Source organism: Pipistrellus kuhlii, unplaced genomic scaffold (genome assembly GCF_014108245.1).
Source record: "Pipistrellus kuhlii isolate mPipKuh1 unplaced genomic scaffold, mPipKuh1.p scaffold_m20_p_77, whole genome shotgun sequence".
In the NCBI taxonomy this organism is placed as follows: domain Eukaryota; kingdom Metazoa; phylum Chordata; class Mammalia; order Chiroptera; family Vespertilionidae; genus Pipistrellus; species Pipistrellus kuhlii.
In genome coordinates this window covers 619,662-626,226 of record NW_023425581.1, presented here as the reverse complement: position 1 = coordinate 626,226, position 6,565 = coordinate 619,662, and the positions used below count along the sequence as shown (strand labels likewise).

At 48.1% G+C, this 6,565-nt stretch overlaps 1 pseudogene; it reads left to right on the top strand.

Moving 5' to 3' along the window:
- Window positions 1–551: 551 nt before the first annotated feature.
- Window positions 552–1,958, top strand: LOC118710565 (annotated as a pseudogene).
- The last annotated feature ends 4,607 nt before the right edge of the window (window positions 1,959–6,565 follow it).

Sequence of the window (6,565 nt, the reverse complement as noted above, 5' to 3'; positions counted from 1 at the left end):
AGTCACTGTTGACCATTAGCTATCCCGCACCCACCTGCGTAAAAGAAGCATGTGTCTGTCATTTCCTTTTTTTTTTTTTTTTTTTTGAATTTTTAAAAATATTGTTTATTTCAGAAATAGAAATGTCAATGAGAATCATTGGTGCCCCCTCCCCCCCCCCCGTCATTTCCTTTTTATCCAATCCCAGAGTTCTCCCCACCCTCTCTGCTTTCTCCTGCCGCCCTAATTTATCACCAATGGATTTCATGTAACCCTTCTCTCTTCTCTTTTGATTGTAATGTAAAAATAGGTGAAAACAAAACAAAAAGGCAATTCTCTGGAGCATGATCCCAATCCACTGAGATTCTGCTTCCTGCAGTTGACAACAGTGTGGCTCAAATAAACTCACAAAAATTCCTCCCACGTTTGAATGTTTCTATGGTAACAGTAACAAAGAACCATTAAAGGCTGCGGGCCTCACCCCAACCATGCCTCTGCTTTGGTCTGTCCCAGAGCTTTGCCTGGGGGTCAGCAGCTGCCGGCTTGTGGCTTGGCGCCCGTGTGGCAGAGACATGGAGGCATTCGACTCCAAAGACTTCTCCTCAGAGGACGACGCACACGGCGTGCCCTCGGGTGGAGTGGAGTGAAGATGATGTAAACATGAAGGACGATGAAGTGGATGGTGAAGAGCAAACACAGAAAACCAAAGGGAACGAAGAGAGGCTCGGAGCATGCCTGCCCTCCCGTTAGAAGAGGGAGAGGAGGAACCAGCGGGGAACCTGGAGGAACCGCAATAAGGAGGAAGGCACAGCTGCAGAGCAAGAAGAAGGCAGCAGGTCGGAGGATCCAGGGAAAAGGAGGATGAACTGTGGGCCAGCTTCCTCAACGATGTGGGGCCAAAATGAGAAGTGCCCTCGAGCCCTAGCCAGTTTGGCTCAGAGCATAGAGAGTCAGTCTGTAATTCCTCATACCGGAGCTCACCTGGAAATGCAGCCCATTCTCCCCTGCAGGGAGCTGCCTATGTATACTAATAAAAGAGTAATATGCTAATTAGGGCAGTCCTTCCAGTTCAATTCTGGTCAAGGGCACATGGCCACGTTTTGGGCTCCAACCCCAGTGGAGGGTGCAGGAGGCAGCCAATCAGTGATTCTCTCTCATCATTGATATTTCTATCTCTCTCTCCCTCTCCCCTCCTCTCTGACATCAAAAAAGAAAAAGGAAAAAAAAAAGTGCCCTCAAGCCCACAAGTTAAAAAAAGAGAAGAGACTGAAGAGACTCGTTCAAACAAACTGTAGGTCAAAGCAGAAGAGCTAGAGAAACCTAGAGAGAGAGAGAAAGTTAACCTCACCAAGGTGTTTGATTTTGCTGGTGAAGAAGTCAGGGTGACTAAGGAAGTGGATCCTGCATCTAAAGAGGCCAAATCCTTCTTCAAACAAAATGAGAAAGGAAAACCTCAGACTGATGTCCCTTCCACTCTGGTGCCACTCCCTGCTGGGTCAGGATTAAAAAGATGCAGCGGAATGAGCAGCCTTTTGGGAAGATTGGAGCCAAGAAGCAGAAGATGCACCTCGAGAAGTCCACGTTAAACTGGGAGAGCTTCCGGGAGGAAGAGGCACAGGTGAGAGCAGCGACCACAGGGGGAAGAAAGGGCACATTGGACGGAGAGCCCTTCTAGGCCGAGCCGGTCACAGGCAGTTTGAATTGAGCGAGATCTCAGGCTGAGCAAAATGAAACCCTGAAGGTGTGGGGATTTCTGTAGATGACCCGCTGCTCTCCTGTGCTGCCGGCAGGATCAGAAATTAGCGGCTTCCTCCTGTTCACAAGGTGAGCTTGCTGTGGGTCAGTGAAATGTCTCTGGCGTTTCTCCTCGACTGTGTCCCAGCAAGACCTTTTTTCTACATTGAATTTTTGTCTTTGTATCTTCATCTCACATGGTTTCATTCATTTTTACTTTTAAAAGTTTGTTCTTAAATAAAAGTTGGTCACACACACACACACACACACACACACACAAAAGAACTCTTGAGCAGGACAGTGATGTGATTGTGTGATTGGTAGGGGCAGAAATAAGATATTGGGGACCAACTATAATTGTAAGAAATATGAATCCTGCTCTGTTAACTGTAATTGTTAGTTCTGATTGAAGAAGGCACATGCTAACCTGGTGAAACCTGGGAGCTCACCTGGAAATGCAGCCCATTCTCCCCTTCAGGGAGCTGCCTATGTAAACTAATAAAAGAGTAATATGCTAATTAGGGCAGATGTCTTCTGGACAACCTTCCATATGTCCTTCCAGACAAAGCGGCAGAGGCTGCAAGGGCCATGATGCAGCTGCAAAGGGCCCAGGCTCAAGCTGGCAGTGGCAGCAGCAGCAGGGCAATGGGGGGGCTCCTTCCCCTGATCCACAGGTCCCCTCCCGCAGAGGGAGTCCAGACTGCAGCTTAGGCCAGGGCCGAGGCAGAGCCAGTTAGTGTGATCAGGCCAACAGGGGAGCAAGATAGGGGCAATCAGGCCAGCAGGGGGGCAAGATAGGGGCAATCAGGCTAGCAGGGGGGCAAGTTAGTGGCGATCAGGCTGGCAGGCAGAGGCAGTTAGCTTAAACTGGCAGTTGGACATCCTTCAAGGGGTCCCAGAGTGGAGAGGGTGCAGGCTGGGCTGAGAGACACTCCCTCTGTGCACAAATTTCATGCACAAGCCCTCTAGTCTATATAGAAAGGCTAATATGCTACGTGTCTGTCCCAGTAATGACAAGAGCAATGCCCTGCTTCCTCTCCCTAGCACTAGCCTCCTCCTTTCCAGTCCAGGAAAACACCACTTGCTTCATAGCCAGGTGGAAACATTTCACACTGTAACCAAATGTCTGTGAAACATTTCCCCATGCCTCATCTCATCTGATCCTCACAGAAATCCTGTGTAGGTAGATAGGAGACTTGGTGGAATCCTATTTTCTTTTCATTAGCTGGAAAACAGATTTAGAAAGCTTAGAAATGTGACCCAACTAAAAAAAGTACAAGAAATGGTGGACCTTGAAAATGACTTCCAGTTTTCTCACTGCACAGAATATAGTCAGACACTGCTGCAGTTAAATATTTTACCCTTTGTTTCTCCTTGCATGATCTACAATAATAATCTGCTTCGTGTTGATATTTACTGCTGTGTTGCTGACAATTACCTGAAAGAGAAGTTGGGGTGCTTCAGTGGGCTGGGAAAAGTGTAGCTGCATCAGAAAGCAGGTCTAATGAAGCAGTTCATTCTCTGTCTATAAAAGGCCAAGTTGACTCGCATACACGCTATACATATAAAACTCTCGCTGGTGCCAACCGCAAGTGTATGTTTTGATCTGTCATTCATTATTGTGAATTTGGTTGACACTCCTATTATAGAAAAAGGGCGAATAGCAATATTAATATATTTCTTCTAATTAATTTCCTTTCAATGTGCACAAATTCATGCACCGGGCCACTAGGTAACATTATAAACAACATTGGAAAGATTAACAACCTTGTTACAGAAACCAGAGCTACCAGCTCTTTGAAGACACCCATCCCTTTGCATATCTCTAGGCCCTTTGAAGACCCCCAGTCTTTGCAAAGCTGTAGACCTACATATAAACTGCCCATCTGGCATACCCTCTGCCTACTTTTCCCCATGTAATCTTTGTCCTTTGATCATAAGCAGCTTGTTTGGGGGGCGGGGGCAGAGCAGATTTCTGTGGGTGACCTGCTGCTCTCCCATGCTGCCGGCAGGATTAGCAAAAACACTCACAGGTGATTCAACCTGCGTCTGCTGAACTGGCTCAGGCAGTGACAGGAGTGCGAACCGACCGGCGGGTCCGCTGGCAGAAGTATGCTGGTGCTAATATGCAGAGAGGGGAAGAGGCGGGAAGTCCGGAATCTCACCAGCAGGGAGAAAACAGATTACTTTTGTTTGCTGTTTAGAAGGGAGGGAAAATTGGGCTTGAATCTAGATTAAGGGGAAGAATAGCAGAGAGGAAGACTTTAAAAAATATAAGGGAGCCCACAGATGTGGTTCAGTGGTTAAGCATTGACCAATGAACTAGAAAGTCAGGGTTTTATTCCATGTCAGGGCACATGCCCAGATTTCGGGTTCAATCCCCAGTTGGGGGTGTGCAGGAGGCAACCAACCAATTGATGATTCTCTCCCATCATCTCTCTCTCTCTCTCTCTCTCTCTCTCTCTCTCTCTCTCTCTCTCTCCCCCTCTCCGTTTCTCTCTCTCTCTCTCTCTCTCTCTCTGAAATCAATAAAAACATATTTTTTAAAAATAAGAATGTAAGGGAAATGTAGTAGCTGATAGAATATTTTATTTAAAGAGAAGTCTGTGAGGGCTAGGTTAACTTTATAGCTAAAGTGTGATGTCATTCTCTAAGACGGTAACAGAGTCTGGCTTGGGGAGGAGGAGAGCTGATAAAGCTTCTATGGATGGCTTTGATCTGACTGTGGACTTATAAATAAGAGGAAAGATTTGGAATGCTGCTATAGGAGCTAAGTGTCCTTTAAGAACAGTGGTTCTTACCCTTGGCTGCACGTGAGGATCTTCTTGGAAGCCTTAAAACAAAAAATGCTGGACCCCCACCCCAAATGTTAGAGGCAGAAATAGAATATTGGGGACTAGCTATAGTTATAAGAAATATTAATCATACTTATTTTTGTTCTGATTAGTTGTTTTGTTCTGATTAAAGAAAACACATTCTAACCTGCCTGGGAGTTGTATGCCCGCCCACTTCCCCCTTCCCCCTCCCCGGGGGCCTGGGAGTCAGCCTTGAACCTGGGAGTCAATCCTAGCATTTAGTCCATTCTCATCTGAGAACTGCCTGTTATCACGGAATGATTAACAAACAACAGAGTCCCAGCTCACACTGCCCGCTTCCCCACGCCTATAAAACACACTCTGCACTCATTTTTATTCCCTTTGCCTACTTCCTCACATGACCTTTCTCCTTCCACCCCACACAAGCAGCTGGCTTCTGGTGGGTGCGGGCAGTTTTCCCGGAGGACCTGCCGCTCTCCATACTCAGCAGGATCGGGATAAACACTCATTTATGATTCAGCCCTGTCTCTGCCGCACTGGCTGGAGTAGTGGCGGGCAGCCGGACCCTGGCTCCGTCTGTTTTCACCAGGATGCTCATTTCATCCTCTGGGACGTGCCCTGGCACCAGGGTTTCTAAAGTGCCCGTGTTGGTGCTAATGAGCAGCGCTGCCCGAGAGGCAGAGTGCAAAGCTCGCAGCACCACGGGGCTCAGCGGGGGGCAGGGCCTGCTGTCCAGCGCTCAGTCTGGTCACGGCTCTCCAGCACCCACACCGCTGGGCAGGAGCAGTGCCATCTGCCTGCCCTGTTCCCTGAGGTTGGGGAGGCGCTGGACTGAAGAGGTGAGAGACGCAGAGGCTGGGGAAAAGGAACTGAGTTTGCCACCACAGGCTCTACCTGAGAGATTAAGAGGCTCAGATGAAAGTCGATAATTAGAGCAACACCAAGTAAAAAAATCTTAGTGCGATCTGCCAGCCACTAACGAAGTGATTTATACAAGCTCTCATTTACGCTTACCGCAGCACTAGGCCCTATTATTCCCACTTTGTAAGCACAGGGCCTGCAGTTCCGAATGAAGAGAGCTTCCCCGTTTGTGGCATTAACCAGCGGCAGAACTAGGGTCTGAACCCAGACCTGACTGATCCTTCACACGGTGTGGAGCAGCTGGATACTCACTCTCCGCCTCAGTGTTAACTTTTTCTTTGTTTGCTTTCTTCTGTGAGTCTACCTGAGTCCTAGCCTGCATTCTCTGTGAGTCTACCTGAGCCCTAGCCTGCATTTCTCGTGGCCCTCATGCTCATTGTTAGAGGAATTCTGCTTGAGGCATAAGTTTTTGGAAGAACAGCTCCTTGCCAGAAGGTACCTCTTGGAAGAGGTGAGGAAGTATGTACAAAATAAATGACTGTTTATCAAAGATTTGAAGGACTTAGATCAGCAGAGGTCAATGGATAGGGAACAAAGAGATGCAGAGATTTCAGACTCCTCCTGTGACCCCTGTTGGTGCCTAGATGTCTGCAATTGTCAGTCACCTTTACCCCTCCCATCCTCCCTCACCTTGACATAAAAGAAGCCTGAAGTCTGGACCCTAGGAAGATGGATTGGAGGGAATGCTATGTCCTTCATCTCAATTGGACACATCTTCAATCAACCCCCCTTCCTCACTTCACACTCTGATGTTCGGAATACTGGCCTTCGCACCTGTGGCAGTTGGCCAAGAGCAAGTAGGAGGAGGTGGGAGGATGGGAGCTTCTGGGAATCTCTGGGTTCTGAATGGACGCCGAGGGAAGGCAATGAGAGGTCTCCAAGGGAGAAGGCAGCCGAGGGAACAGGCCCTGTCCAGTGCCAGCGTCACAAGCACACTGGATGCGAGGGGGAAAGCAGATTGGCCGGCACCTTGGCAGTTCCAGTGTGTCATGAAGTGTAAACTCCACGTGGTAAAAAGAAACTGAGAGACACTAAAGGTTTATTGGGGGTAGCTGACATGATAAAGACTAATCTTTAAAATTCATCAAGCAGCCCAGCTGATGTGGCTCAGTGGG